We start from the raw sequence: 17,012 nt of genomic DNA on the forward strand, positions 1-17,012 counted from the left end.
CCTCCTCCGTGAATCCCGCCGTCTCTACCGTGCCTTCTTCCGCACGTGTGACCCAGACACATTATGACACCACCGGCAACTCCGGCGACACATTTGTAATTTGCTCGCAGCTAAGAAATGCCGGGACTGGCGACAGACATGCACCCGTTTAAATGCTACCCTACCTATCAACTCGTCCAAGTTCTGGTCAGCCTTCCGTCACCGTACCGGAACTAAACCCTCCCACTACTATCCTCTTCTCCATGATGATCACCCATTCCCTGACACCCTCAATAAGGCCAATCACTTTGCCTCCTACCTTTCCGATGTATTTTCCATCCCCAGCGATCCCCAGTTCGATTACTCCCTCTTCCCGGATGTCCGCGATCGAACTGACACCTCTGTATCTCCCCTTGCTCCTGGTTTCCAGTACTTGGACAACATTGCACACACAGAACTCAGTGCCCCTATCACTACACAGGATCTCATTGCTACATTCCCCACGAAACGCAACACCGCTCCTGGTCACGATCGTGTCACCTACCGTCACCTTCGTGAAGCTCCTGTCTCTTTCCTCTCCACCCTGGCCAGGCTCTACAATGTAGTCCTGTCCACCGGTTACTACCCCGACCTGTGGAAAACCTCCCGTATCCTCATGTTCCTTAAACCTGGCAAACCGCCGTCCACCGTCTCCTCCTACCGTCCCATCAGCCTTACCTCAGTCTTCAGCAAGGTCCTGGAATCTCTCCTCACCCGACACATCCACCGGCATCTCCGCCAGCACCGCCTCCTTACCGTTACCCAGTGTGGCTTTCAGCCGTCCTTCTCTTCTGACGACCTTCTCCTTCACCTCACTCGTCTCCTTTCCAACCAGCTTAATTCCCGTCGCTCCGCCATCTTCCTCTCCCTTGACCTCGAACAAGCTTATGACTGCATATGGCATTCCGGTCTCCTCTTCAAGCTCCAAACCTTCGCCCTTCCCATTAACTACGTCTGTCTGATCGGCTCCTTTCTCTCCCACCGTCCTTCCTATGTCACCATCCATAACACAGCTTCCTACACCTTTTTCCCCTCTGCCAGTGTGCCCCAAGGCTCCATCCTCTCACCCCTTCTGTACCTTTTGTACACGGCGGACATGCCGCCGCCGTCACCCCCCATCCACCTTCTCCAGTTCGCCGATGACACCGCCTTCCTTGCCCTTGCCCCACCCTGCAGCGTTCCCAACACCTTCTCCAATCCCATCTTGACCGGTTCACCGCTTGGTGCAACCAGTGGTTGCTCAAGGTCAATCCCTCCAAAATCCAGGCGATCATTGTAGGCAAAACCACCCCTTCCTTCCGCCTCCTCGATTTCTATCTCACCATCTATGGCCGTCCTATCGCCCTCTCTCCCACCCTTAAGTACCTTGGTGTCACCCTCGACCGTCGCCTCTCCTGGACTCCCCATCTCCGGACAATCCGAGCCAAGGCATGCTCCCGACTCCGTCTCCTCGAGCTCCTCTCCGGCCATACGTGGGGTCTGGACCCCTCCACCATCCTCCACACCTATAAATCTCTCATCCGCCCTATCCTTTGTTACGCCCATCCGGCCTGGATCTCCGCCCCCCCCACCTTTCATAAATCCCTCCAAATCCTTGAACGCCATGCTCTCCGCCTCGCCTATCGCATCCGTCTCCCCTCCCCCACATGGATCCTGTACGAATCCTGTACGATCTCATCCCCTTCCCCCACCTCCTCCTTTTCCTTGAAAAGATACGGATCCTGTACACCTCCCGCAAACTCGATCATCCTCATACGCTCGTCTCACCCATCCTCTCCCACCCCCGCCTGCTGCCGCGCCTGTATTCCCACGTCCCACCCAGTCTCCATCTCTCCACCCTCCTTACCCTCTCCCAAGGTGGCTTCTGCGAACTCCCCCTCCCTGATGATGTCCTCCTCCCCTCCATCTACCCCTCCTATCAACTTTGATCCTCCCCCCCCCTACTTCCTGTGTCCTTTCCTTTAGGCACCCTCCCTCCCTTACTTTTCCTTTTCCCCGTCCCCTCCCTCCACCCCTCTTCCCCCGGGCTTCGCCTCCCCCTTCCTCCCTTCCCCCCATCTCCCCTGCCCATGGCATCTGCTCTCCCACCCCCCCTCCTCCTCTCTTGGCAGGTCCCCGGACTCGTACACGGTTAGTGAACATTCACGCGCCGGAGATCAACGCCTCGTGTTCTGTGTGTGCCGTCGTTTTGTGCTTAAGTGGTTCAGTGTTATTCGTTTTGTGCACCTACGTTCACGTGTGACGATTTTCGTTTCTGTCTGTGTCCAAGTGTCTGAACAATTTTATCTTGGACTCTACGTCCGTGAACGGCACCTTGTATTTTAAAATGTGTTGTCTTCGTTTATATGTCCACCATGTTTTTTCTCCAGATGTCTCCATCTGTATATCTGTGTTTCTCTGCGGCCAAAGAGCGGTGTCGTATGCTGCTGCAGGCCTGCCTGTACTACAGGTTTCAAAATAACAATAAAGAAAAAAAAACATCGGACAGAGTTTAGTGGAGATCCTAATCTATGGTTGGAATGGTTCAATGAGCTCAGTGACAAAGATACCCACAGTGATGGCGCTGATTCAGAGACTGAGGATTCTGAAAACTGTCATGATTCAGGAACAGAACAAGAAATGTCAGAAAATGATGAATATGAGTCACACGGAGATGTAACTCAAGAAGATGCATTTTTTTTTAGGGAAAGATGGAATAACTAAATGGAGTAAAAATAAATATCCCACCAGCATTAGAAGCAGATCTTGCAATATTATTAGGCATTTGCCTGGACAAAAAAATCAAGCTCGTATAAAAAAGACAGAAATAGAAATTCTGAATTTGTTCTTGGATGAAAACATTATAAGTATTATGGCAACATGCACTAATATATACATCAATGAAGTTCGTGGTAACTTCTCTAGGGAAAGGGATGCTAAAGAAACCGATGCGACAGAGATCAGAGCTTTCATTGTTTATATCTGTGTCGATCTTTGAGATGTTCTTGGAAGAGTATAACGAAATTGTGCTGTAACTCGAAGGGAGACGGACTTGAGTCATGTTCCCAGAATGAGATTTTCACTCTGCAGCGGAGTGTGCGCTGATACGAAACTTCCTGGCAGATTAAAACTGTGTGCCCGACCGAGACTCGAACTCGGGACCTTTGCCTTTTGCGGGCAAGTGCTCTACCATCTGAGCTACCGAAGCACGACTCACGCCCGGCCTCACAGCTTTACTTCTGCCAGTACCTCGTCTCCTACCTTCCAAACTTTACAGAAGCTCTCCTGCGAACCTTGCAGAACTAGCGCTCCTGAAAGAAAGGATATTGCGGAGACATGGCTTAGCCACAGCCTGGGGGATGTTTCCAGAATGAGATTTTCACTCTGTAGAGCACTTGCCCGCGAAAGGCAAAGGTCCCGAGTTCGAGTCTCGGTCGGGCACACAGTTTTAATCTGCCAGGAAGTTTTGAGTCATGTTATTTATGCTTGAGTGAAAACCGATTAAGATTTCTCATGATAAGTCTCTCGCAGAGAGATTGATAAGTTGGCTGGTATCAGAGAGGTACTTGAACTATTCACGAACAATTGTCAAAAATATTTTTCACCTAGTGACATTTAGAGGAAACAGCCCATTCAGGCAATATATTCCTAGCAAACGTGCAAAGTATGGGTTAAAAGTGTTTTGCTTTGGTTGATATAAAAACAGCTTACACTTTGAATTTAGAACCGCACGTCGGTAAGCAAACCAGAGGAACCATATAATGCCAGTAATTAAGTTGAAGATATTGTTCTCCGAATGGTCGAACCGCTACAAGGTACAAGCAGAAATATTACTGGTGACAGCTTGCTTAGCAGTTTGTCTTTAGTCAAGAAACTTACAGGCGAAGAAACTGACATACGTCGGAACAGTACGAAAAAACAAGAGAGAAGTGTCGTAAGAATAACTACCAAAACGAGAAAGGGAGCCAAAATCATCTATGTTTGGATTTCAACAGGATTGCACATTGGTCTCATACTGTCCAAAGAAAAATACACTCCTGGAAATGGAAAAAAGAACACATTGACACCGGTGTGTCAGACCCACCATACTTGCTCCGGACACTGCGAGAGGGCTGTACAAGCAATGATCACACGCACGGCACAGCGGACACACCAGGAACCGCGGTGTTGGCCGTCGAATGGCGCTAGCTGCGCAGCATTTGCGCACCGCCGCCGTCAGTGTCAGCCAGTTTGCCGTGGCATACGGAGCTCCATCGCAGTCTTTAACACTGGTAGCATGCCGCGACAGCGTGGACGTGAACCGTATGTGCAGTTGACGGACTTTGAGCGAGGGCGTATAGTGGGCATGCGGGAGGCCGGGTGGACGTACCGCCGAATTGCTCAACACGTGGGGCGTGAGGTCTCCACAGTACATCGATGTTGTCGCCAGTGGTCGGCGGAAGGTGCACGTGCCCGTCGACCTGGGACCGGATCGCAGCGACGCACGGATGCACGCCAAGACCGTAGGATCCTACGCAGTGCCGTAGGGGACCGCACCGCCACTTCCCAGCAAATTAGGGACACTGTTGCTCCTGGGGTATCGGCGAGGACCATTCGCAACCGTCTCCATGAAGCCGGGCTACGGTCCCACACACCGTTAGGCCGTCTTCCGCTCACGCCCCAACATCGTGCAGCCCGCCTCCAGTAGTGTCGCGACAGGCGTGAATGGAGGGACGAATGGAGACGTGTCGTCTTCAGCGATGAGAGTCGCTTCTGCCTTGGTGCCAATGATGGTCGTATGCGTGTTTGGCGCCGTGCAGGTGAGCGCCACAATCAGGACTGCATACGACCGAGGCACACAGGGCCAACACCCGGCATCATGGTGTGGGGAGCGATCTCCTACACTGGCCGTACACCACTGGTGATCGTCGAGGGGACACTGAATAGTGCACGGTACATCCAAACCGTCATCGAACCCATCGTTCTGCCATTCCTAGACCGGCAAGGGAACTTGCTGTTCCAACAGGACAATGCACGTCCGCATGTATCCCGTGCCACCCAACGTGCTCTAGAAGGTGTAAGTCAGCTACCCTGGCCAGCAAGATCTCCGGATCTGTACCCCATTGAGCATGTTTGGGACTGGATGAAGCGTCGTCTCACGCGGTCTGCACGTCCAGCACGAACGCTGGTCCAACTGAGGCGCCAGGTGGAAATGGCATGGCAAGCCGTTCCACAGGACTACATCCAGCATCTCTACGATCGTCTCCATGGGAGAATAGCAGCCTGCATTGCTGCGAAAGGTGGATATACACTGTACTAGTGCCGACATTGTGCATGCTCTGTTGCCTGTGTCTATGTGCCTGTGGTTCTGTCAGTGTGATCATGTGATGTATCTGACCCCAGGAATGTGTCAATAAAGTTTCCCCTTCCTGGGACAATGAATTCACGGTGTTCTTATTTCAATTTCCAGGAGTGTAGTTGTGGTGTTGTCAAGCATGCATTTGGATGACGCTATAGATCGTTCAACAGGGGAACAAAATAAACCTGAAATGATTACTTTCTATAGCATGTCAAAAGTGGGGGTAGATCTTTTAGATCAGATTTGTCAGATGAACAATGTGCCACGTAATACAAGAAGGTGGCGTATGGTACTGTTTTACAATAATTTGAACACTGCAGCCATAAATGCTTTATGCATATGTAAATACCACCGCATGGCTTCAAATCAGGAAGTAAAAAGAGTTGATTTTATAGAAAAAAATCAGCTGGGAACTAATAAATCCTCAAATAGAGCGACGTTCCCTTATTGACAGCCTTCCATGTGAGATTCAGAGGAGGGCTCAATTACTGGTAGGCACTCAAGGAATTGTGGAACAGCCATTAAAATCAACGGGATCACGTCGATGGTGTTATATATATGGAAGAGAACGAAATAAAACAATTCGTAAATTGTGCACTACATGCAACAACTGGACATGTGTAGGTCGTCTGAAAGATATATGTGTAAACTGTATTGTCAAATAACGTGCTCTTTATTTCAATTTTCTTTGCACTTTGTCACTAAATTACTCTCTGTATATGCTTATTAGTTTCGTCGTTGTTTTGAAATAAACATTTCCATGTTCTTTTGATAAATAGTTGCATTGTTACACACTCCACAGTACTTACATGGAAAACGGATGTAAATTTGTTATTTTGAAATGTAACTTTATTAAATTATTGCACAAACTACTTCAAACGTTAGGATATATTTGTACGAATATTAAACGTATTATATTTAGATTTAATAAAAAAAATCATAAAATCACTCATGAAGACCGTCCTAAGTTTACAAATACACTCCTGGAAACGGAAAAAAGAACACATTGACACGGGTGTGTCAGACCCACCATACTTGCTCCGGACACTGCGAGAGGGCTGTACAAGCAATGATCACACGCACGGCACAGCGGACACACCAGGAACCGCGGTGTTGGCCGTCGAATGGCGCTAGCTGCGCAGCGTTTGTGCACCGCCGCCGTCAGCGTCAGCCAGTTTGCCGTGGCATACGGAGCTCCATCGCAGTCTTTAACACTGGTAGCATGACGCGACAGCGTGGACGTGAACCGTATGTGCAGTTGACGGACTTTGAGCGAGGGCGTATAGTGGGCATGCGGGAGGCCGGGTGGACGTACCGCCGAATTGCTCAACACGTGGGGCGTGAGGTCTCCACAGTACATCGATGTTGTCGCCAGTGGTCGGCGGAAGGTGCACGTGCCCGTCGACCTGGGACCGGACCGCAGCGACGCACGCCAAGACCGTAGGATCCTACGCAGTGCCGTAGGGGACCGCACCGCCACTTCCCAGCAAATTAGGGACACTGTTGCTCCTGGGGTATCGGCGAGGACCATTCGCAACCGTCTCCATGAAGCTGGGCTACGGTCCCGCACACCGTTAGGACGTCTTCCGCTCACGCCCCAACATCGTGCAGCCCGCCTCCAGTGGTGTCGCGACAGGCGTGAATGGAGGGACGAATGGAGACGTGTCGTCTTCAGCGATGAGAGTCGCTTCTGCCTTGGTGCCAATGATGGTCGTATGCGTGTTTGGCGCCGTGCAGGTGAGCGCCACAATCAGGACTGCATACGACCGAGGCACACAGGGCCAACACCCGGCATCATGGTGTGGGGAGCGATCTCCTACACTGGCCGTACACCACTGGTGATCGTCGAAGGGACACTGAATAGTGCACGGTACATCCAAACCGTCATCGAACCCATCGTTCTACCATTACTAGCCCGGCTTGGGAACTTGCTGTTCCAACAGGACAATGCACGTCCGCATGTATCCCGTGCAACCCAACGTGCTCTAGAAGGTGTAAGTCAACTACCCTGGCCAGCAAGATCTCCGGATCTGTCCCCCATTGAGCATGTTTGGGACTGGATGAAGCGTCGTCTCACGCGGTCTGCACGTCCAGCACGAACGCTGGTCCAACTGAGGCGCCAGGTGGAAATGGCATGGCAAGCCGTTCCACAGGACTACATCCAGCATCTCTACGATCGTCTCCATGGGAGAATAGCAGCCTGCATTGCTGCGAAAGGTGGATATACACTGTACTAGTGCCGACATTGTGCATGCTCTGTTGCCTGTGTCTATGTGCCTGTGGTTCTGTCAGTGTGATCATGTGATGAATCTGACCCCAGGAATGTGTCAATAAAGTTTACCCTTCCTGGGACAATGAATTCACGGTGTTCTTATTTCAATTTCCAGGAGTGTATACCGTTTGCTTTGTGGATGGCACCTGTCATCCGCGCGAGTGACCACGTCACGAATTTTCGCGAGAGTAACGGAGGGTTAAACAGTCGTCGGGGGAGGTGGTTTAGCGTTAGTCAATGCCGATTCATAATTTTTTTTATTTTTAGAAAATACTTCTGACGTGCGGCCGACTTTTTTGCAGCGCAGAGACTAGAGATGCGTCGTATTCACGGAAGCGTGTAACGCAAAAGAAAATAAATGTGAGAAGAAGAGAAGCGGCCGTTGAAAACTTTATTATTGCGTCATGGCTATAGCGGGAATGAAGTTTCGGAATGTCGTTATTACGCTTGGCAGACGCGCGCGGCATCTCCTGGTAGCAGCTAGTCATTCACAACGCGGTTCCACTCGTTCGCCGCTAGATGGCAGCGCCGGCGGCGGTCGCCGCTCCTATGTGCTCTTCTAATTAACTGCGTGTAAGCGGAGCTACGTAATCCCTCTGTGCCCCCCACCACCGGCCCGCAATCACGGTCCGTGGCTGGGGTGAGAGAACAGGGGGTTAGCTCCCCCTGCGTGTACCCGTCAATTAACTTTTCCTTCGCCGTCAACCGTTACATGACGAGATACGCTCACTTTGTTACAAGGCTTCGCTCGGACAGCACGTCGGCTAATTTCAGCGCTCTGGGCCCGACGTCATAGTATGTGACGTGTGCTTCGCATTATCACGTTGCAATTTTTTCTGCGAGGGAGAATAAGGGGATGGGGAGAGAGTGAAGTCTTTGAAAGACAAAGGATCCTTTTTTTCAACATTTACTATAGAGGCTGTCCACGAAAGGCCTCAATGAAAGAAAAAGATACAAAATCCTATGCGGTTTGTGGTGTCATGTAAAGCAACTCAAAAAGTTTTGTGTAGATTTTTTTCCAAGCTATTTCTTTTGTTCCACATTCTAAGTTGTATCTATTTATTGGCATCGTAAAACCTGCTCTCCTGTGTCTCTAAAGCAAGTAGTACATCAGCACACTGAATATTCTCTACATCATAGATTACATTTTTTCCTAAATTATAAAGATGTAACATTAAGTTACAAAATTATACAATAAAACTTAATAAGTATACATTTATAATTTAATAATCAGTTAGGAAGAAAAAAATGAAAGTAAGTAACGAAAATTAGGAAACGTATTTTTTACTTCTTATGTAAATTTGCCTAGCTAATTGCGGTTACCTCAGTATATCTCTGGGTTTTTGCCTGCGCTGTGTGGAAAAATAGCGTACATTTCAACCAACTGTAATCAACTGTCCACGTGTTTAGCGACTCGGCAAAAACATCGAATCATCGCAATTATTACTTTTAATAACCAATATATTTATATTAAAATTAAATTAAAACTTATTACGAAACACTACACAACACTTTCCTGATAAAGCAGTGTTTGTCTTTTCCTCCCACCGGTACTACCACCGTCTTTTCACGCCTCCTCATCATTCGCAAGTTCCCTCTGTCATTGCCTCTCTTCTCTAGACGTTTCTTACATACGTATGCCTTTCTGATACATGTTCCGAACTTGTTTAGCTTATTCTTAGATATATTGTTCGTGACTACGTTCCGTAGCTGTGGAATGTGTCAGGATACCTATTTAGGAGCCGGCCGGAGTGGCCGTGCGGTTCTAGGCGCTACAGTCTGGACCCGAGCGACCGCTACGGTCGCAGGTTCGAATCCTGCCTCGGGCATGGATGTGTGTGATGTCCGTAGCTTAGTTAGGTTTAATTAGTTCTAAGTTCTAGGGGACTGATGACCACAGATGTTTTGCCCTGGTGGTCGTTCATGACTTCTAGCACGTGAGCACTACATGCATAGGGGATAGCTCGATTACAGTCACTTGATAGTTGACATCCACGGGCTGTAGCTGATTTCCTCCAATCAGAGAACGCGACATCACGCCGGAACCGCCCACCGTTGCCAAACTGCTGCCTCAAATGGTCAGTTCACCTTGTCTGGTTGTCTTTCTTCTTGTGTTTGGATTCCGAATCCTGGACCTGGCCATTTGATTTCGTATTTAATCACACGTAATAACCACAAAACAACGAACACACATACACTCTCTTTCCCTCTCTGTCTCCCTCTGTCGGTCGGAGTGGCCGAGCGGTTCTGGGCGCCAAGTCTGGACCGCGCGACGCTACGGTCGCAGGTTCGAATCCTGCCTCGGACATGGATGTGTGTGATGTCCCTAGGTTAGTTAGGTTTAAGTAGTTCTACGTTCTAGGGGACATGACCTCAGAAGTTAAGTCCCATAGTGCTCAGAGCCATTTGAATCATTTGAACCTTATGATCGTCCTTGACTGTACTTGACACAGCTTGGCTTCCGGCCCACGTGAAACGAAATCCAATGAGATTCAAGCAAGCGCGGAAGAATACTCGGCGTAATGTGTACATCAGGTTTATTATTATGATGAACAGAGGATAACATGAGGATGTTTATAGTTTTATGACCGTTCTGCCGTTTGCACAAAAGCTCCAATTACAGAAATCTCTGTTAAATGGCTTCCTCCACCCAGTTTCCGCCACCTGGCTGACTTCCACACTCCTAAACATCCGTAGGTCCACTATTTCCGATGTGGGAACGTGAAGGGACACGTACAACAGAAACGCGTACGAGACGACCTCGTCTGTTGACTGACGAAGACCGCCGACAGTTGAAGAGGGTCGTAATCCAGACCATCACACAGGAATTCCAAACTGCATCAGGATCCACTGCAAGTACTATGACAGTCAGGCGGGAGGTGAGAAAACTTGGATTTCATGGTCGAGCGGCTGCTCATAAGGAACACATCACTCCGGTAAATGCCAAACGACCCCTCGCTCGGTGTAAAGAGGATAAACATTGGACGATTGAACAGTGGAAATACGTTGTGTGGAGTGACGAATCACGGTACACAATGTGGTGATCCGATGGCAGGGCGTGCGTATGGCGTCATCTGCCAGCGTGTGTAGTGCCAACAGTAAAATTCGGAGGCGGTGGTGTTATGGTGTGGTCGTGTTTTTTTGTTGTTGTTTTGCATGGCACTATCAAACCTTCCCACTGTTGAAGAGCAGTTCGGGGATGGCGATTGCATCTTTCAACACGATCAAACAGCTGGTGATAATGCACGGCCTGTGGCGGAGTGGTTACACGACAATAACATCCCTATAATGGACTGTCCTGCACAGAGTCCTGACCTGAATCCTATAGAACACCTTTGGGATGTTTTGGAACGCCGACTTCGTGTCAGGCCTTACCGACCGACATCGATACCCCTCCTCAGTGCAGGATTCCGTGAAGAATGGGATGCCATTCCCCAAGAAACCTTTTAGCACCTGATTGAACGTATGCCTGCGAGAGTGGAAGCTGTCATCAAGGCTGAGGGTGGACCGATACCATATTGAATTCCAGCATTACCGACGGAGGGCGCCACGGACTTGCAAGTCATTTTCAGTCAGGTGTCCGGATACTTTTGATCACATAGTGTATGAATGTTAATCTGACTGGCAGAGTAGCTAAAGTGAGAGAGTGGCTTGCCACCTTTCAGCTGTACGTTCTGCCTTTGCTACCCTTACAATACGACGATTCCGGCGGGTGTCTGTGTTGCGTCAACACCTAGAAGCTCGCCATGGGTGCGAGAATGTTCACGTGACCAGTGATATCAGCACCATTGTTGCACAACTGACACAGAACGTCCAATTCGTGTTGTACACTCCTGGAAATGGAAAAAAGAACACATTGACACCGGTGTGTCAGACCCACCATACTTGCTCCGGACACTGCGAGAGGGCTGTACAAGCAATGATCACACGCACGGCACAGCGGACACACCAGGAACCGCGGTGTTCGCCGTCGAATGGCGCTAGCTGCGCAGCATTTGTGCACCGCCGCCGTCAGTGTCAGCCAGTTTGCCGTGGCATACGGAGCTCCATCGCAGTCTTTAACACTGGTAGCATGCCGCGACAGCGTGGACGTGAACCGTATGTGCAGTTGACGGACTTTGAGCGAGGACGTATAGTGGGCATGCGGGAGGCAAGGTGGACGTACCGCCGAATTGCTCAACACGTGGGGCGTGAGGTCTCCACAGTACATCGATGTTGTCGCCAGTGGTCGGCGGAAGGTGCAGGTGCCCGTCGACCTGGGACCGGACCGCAGCGACGCACGGATGCACGCCAAGACCGTAGGATCCTACGCAGTGCCGTAGGGGACCGCACCGCCACTTCCCAGCAAATTAGGGACACTGCTGCTCCAGGGGTATCGGCGAGGACCATTCGCAACCGTCTCCATGAAGCTGGGCTACGGTCCCGCACACCGTTAGGCCGTCTTCCGCTCACGCCCCAACATCGTGCAGCCCGCCTCCAGTGGTGTCGCGACAGGCGTGAATGGAGGGACGAATGGAGACGTGTCGTCTTCAGCGATGAGAGTCGCTTCTGCCTTGGTGCCAATGATGGTCGTATGCGTGTTTGGCGCCGTGCAGGTGAGCGCCACAATCAGGACTGCATACGACCGAGGCACACAGGGCCAACACCCGGCATCATGGTGTGGGGAGCGATCTCCTACACTGGCCGTACACCACTGGTGATCGTCGAGGGGACACTGAATAGTGCACGGTACATCCAAACCGTCATCGAACCCATCGTTCTACCATTCCTAGATCGGCAAGGGAACTTGCTGTTCCAACAGGACAATGCACGTCCGCATGTATCCCGTGCCACCCAACGTGCTCTAGAAGGTGTAAGTCAACTACCCTGGCCAGCAAGATGTCCGGATCTGTCCCCCATTGAGCATGTTTGGGACTGGATGAAGCGTCGTCTCACGCGGTCTGCACGTCCAGCACGAACGCTGGTCCAACTGAGGCGCCAGGTGGAAATGGCATGGCAAGCCGTTCCACAGGACTACATCCAGCATCTCTACGATCGTCTCCATGGGAGAATAGCAGCCTGCATTGCTGCGAAAGGTGGATATACACTGTACTAGTGCCGACATTGTGCATGCTCTGTTGCCTGTGTCTATGTGCCTGTGGTTCTGTCAGTGTGATCATGTGATGTATCTGACCCCAGGAATGTGTCAATAAAGTTTCCCCTTCCTGGGACAATGAATTCACGGTGTTCTTATTTCAATTTCCAGGAGTGTATTTCTTCGAAAGGGCCATCCTGCCACTCGGAAGGCCACAATTTGACCCCTTTCAAACTCGCTCAGTTGGCTGTAGGAAGCACGAGTGCATTGCGTGGCATGGTCGCCTGCTCGCTTCACACGTTTGGGCCACACTGTGCCTTTAGGCTTTGAGCATTCCCTATCAAAGGGTAGACACAGGTGGCGCTCTGGTAGCTATGCCACTACGCCATCTGTCGGCGGACGACGACGATACCATTATCACTACATCTACTGTCCTCTAGATGGAATACGCCGTCATTGGACAAAAATCGACGTTGTTTTTTCAACTGTACTGGACTTCTGCCGGGCCACTCACGGTTCGCACATCGAATGCCTGTCAAAAAAAAAAAAAAAAAAAAAAAAAAAAAAAAAAAAAAAAAAAAACCACTTTCAGACTTTCTCTGGCAGTGTATTCTTCAAATTTAGTTTTGCACTCCGTCTTCAGGTCATAAGTGGCCCATCGGGACCGTCCGACCGCCGTGTCATCCTCATTGAGGATGCGGATAGGAGGGGCGTGTGGTCAGCACACCGCTCTCCCGGCCGTTATGATGGTATCCTTTGATCGGAGCCGCTACTATTCGGTCGAGTAGCTCCTCAATTGGCATCACGAGGCTGAGTGCACCCCGAAAAATGGCAACAGCGCATGGCGGCCTGGATGGTCACCGATCCAAGTGCCGGCCACACCCGACAGCGCTTAACTTCGGTGATCTCACGGGAACCGGTGTATCCACTGCGGCAAGGCCGTTGCCCCAAATTTAGTTTTGAATGACCATTTTTTTCTGTAACTTCTGAGGGCCGGTCTTAGGCTGAATGTGAAGAATACGAAAATTATGGCAACTACACCTACCAATTCGTGGGATATAGCAGGAGAAACCATGGAGGTAGTGACCACATTCAGGTATCTCGGTTCCCAGATCTCTGCTGATGGCGACTGCAGCCTTGAAATCCGGAGACGCCTGTTGCTCGGTAGACAGGCGATGTCAAACCTTGACAAGGTTATAAGGTCCAGAGATATAACACTAGCAACAAAGATCCGTATTGTGAAGGCTATGGTCTTTCCAGTTGTGATGTATGGATGTGAGACTTGGACCATTAGAGAGGCTGAACGGCGAAGAATTGACTCCTTCGAATTGTGGTGTTGGAGGAAACTTCTCAGAGTTCCATGGACTGCAAAAAGAACCAACAGATCAATATTGGAGCAAATTAAACCAGATTTCTCCCTGGAAGGTCTAATCTTAAAACAAAAGCTGACCTACTTTGGACACACAATGCGAAGGCACCCTCGCTGGTAAAAACATTAATGCTGGGGAAGATTGAAGGAACTAGAAGAAGAGGACGTCAGAGGATGAGATGGATCGCAGGCATCACAGAAGCAATGTGTTCCAACCTGGAAGGTCTACGCGGGAAAGTGCAAGACAGGAAAAAGTGGCGTGATTTGGTTCATGGGGTCACGAAGAGTCGGAACCGACTAAAAGAATAGATAGATAGATAGAGAGAGAGAGAGAGAGAGAGAGAGAGAGAGAGAGAGAGAGAGAGAGGAAGAGACATAAATTCTGGGAACACATTCAACTGTTTATTGCACAAGAACGAAACATTGTACAGATTTCATACATATGTCATTTTGAAGAGAAACCCTGTACTTTTTTTTTTTCGTGTATACCGCCATAGTGTAGTTTCGTAATTTGCCGATAGTCGGCGCTAGTCGGAAACGTGGCAAGTTCAGGTGCGGAGCGAGCTTTCTGTGTGTTGGAGTTCGACAAACACAAGTGTGCTACAGCTGTTCAACGGATGTTTAGAACCAAGTACGGTAAGAAGCCACAAACAAGGAAGGCCATTTACCACTGGCACTATAAATTTGTTACGACGGGTTGCTTGCGCCCGGCAAAGAGAAGCGGACGTCCCAGTGTGAGTGAAGTGAATGTGGAGCGCATACGAGAGACATTCGTAAGGAGTCCAAAGAAATCGGTGTGTCGTGCATACCGTGATCTCGCAATGCCTCAGATGACAGTGTGGAAAGTCCTGCAACAGAAGCCGTCTGTGAAGCCACTCAAGTTGTAGCTCGTGTAGAACCTCAATGACGACGACGAAGACAAGCGTTTCGAGTTTTGTTCGCAGTTGCAACAATTGAATGAGGATGAAAATGTCATTGTTGATCGCTTAATTTTTTAGCGACGAAGCCACTTTTCACACTAATGGGAAAGTGAACAGGCGTAATTGACGAATCTGGGCTACAAAGCATCCACACGAATGCATTAAATTTGAGCGTGATTTCTCCAAAAGTAAATGTTTTTTGTGCCTTGTGACGTCGAAATCTGTACGGGCCATTCTTCTTCGCCGAGAGCACTGTCACTGGATATTCCTACTTGGACATGTTGCAGCAATGGCTGATGCCTCAAATGCAATCGGACTCTCCGTTCATCTTTCAGCAGGATGGGTTGGTTGGTTTGTTGGGGGAAGGAGACCAGACAGCGAGGTCATCGGTCTCATCAGATTAGGGAAGGATGGGAAAGGAAGTCGGCCGTGCCCTTTGAAAGGAACCATCCCGGCATTTGCCTGGAGCGATTTAGGGAAATCACGGAAAACCTAAATCTGGATGGCCGGACGCGGGATTGAACCGTCGTCCTCCCGAATGCGAGTCCAGTGTCTAACCACTGCGCCACCTCGCTCGGTCTCAGCAGGATGGGGCTCCACCCCATTTACATAGTGAAGTCCGTGGGTACCTGAACATGGAGCTGCCGCATCGATGGATCGGCCGTGCTACAGAAGGGGACAGCTGTTTCATGAAATACATTAATCGCCAGGTCCTGATGGGATTCCAATTCGGTTTTACCGAAAGTACGCTACTGCATTGGCTCCTTACTTAGCTTGCATTTATCGCAAATCTCTTGCCCAACGTAAAGTCCTGAGCGACTGGAAAAAAGCGCAGGTGACGCCTGTATATAAGAAGGATAGAAGGACGGATCCTCAAAATTACAGACCAATATCCTTAACATCGGTTTGTTGTAGGATTCTCGAACATATTCTCAGTTCGAATATAATGAATTTCCTTGAGTCAGAGAAGTTGCTGTCCATGCAACAGCACGGCTTTAGAAAGCATCGCTCCTGCGAAACGCAACTCGCCCTTTTTTCACATGATATCTTGCGAACCACGGATGAAGGGTATCAGACGGATGCCCTATTCCTTGACTTCCGGAAAGCGTTTGACTCGGTGCCCCACTGCAGACTCCTAACTAAGGTACGAGCATATCGGACTGGTTCCCAAGTATGTGACTGGCTCGAAGACTTCTTAAGTAATAGAACCCAGTACGTTGTCCTCGACGGTGAGTGTTCATAGGATGTGAGGGTATCATCTGGAGTGTGGTAGGTCCGCTGTTGTTTTCTATCTACATAAATGATCTTTTGGATAGGGTGGATAGCAATGTGCGGCTGTTTGCTGATGATGCTGTGGTGTACGGGAAGGTGTCGTCGTTGAGTGACTGTAGGAGGATACAAGATGACTTGGACAGGATTCGTGATTGGTGTAAAGAACGGCAGCTAACTCTAAATATAGATAAATGTAAGTTAATGCAGATGAATAGGAAAAAGAATCCCATAATGTTTGAATACTCCATTAGTAGTGTAGCGCTTGACACAGTCACGTCGATTAAATATTTGGGCGTAACATTGCAGAGCGATATGAAGTGGGACAAGCATGTAATGGCTGTTGTGGGGAAGGCGGATAGTCGTCTTCGGTTCATTGGTAGAATTTCGGGAAGATGTGGTTCATCTGTAAAGGAGACCGCTTATAAAACACTAACACGACCTATTCTTGAGTACTGCTCGAGCGTTTGGGATCCCTATGAGGTCGGATTGAGGGAGGACATAGAAGCAATTCAGAGGTGGGCTGCTAGATTTGTTACTGGTAGGTTTGATCATCACGCGAGTGTTACGGAAATGCTTCAAGAACTCGGGTAGGAGTCTCTGGAGGAAAGGAGGCGTTCTTTTGGTGAACCGCTACTAAGGAAATTTAGAGAACCAGCATTTGAGGCTGACTGCAGTACAATTTTGCTGCCGCCAACTTACATTTCGCGGAAAGACCACAGAGATAAGAGTGATTAGGGCTCGTACCGAGGTATATAGGCAGTCATTTTTCC

This window comes from Schistocerca americana, chromosome 11 (genome assembly GCF_021461395.2).
Source record: "Schistocerca americana isolate TAMUIC-IGC-003095 chromosome 11, iqSchAmer2.1, whole genome shotgun sequence".
NCBI classification, from domain to species: Eukaryota; Metazoa; Arthropoda; class Insecta; order Orthoptera; family Acrididae; genus Schistocerca; species Schistocerca americana.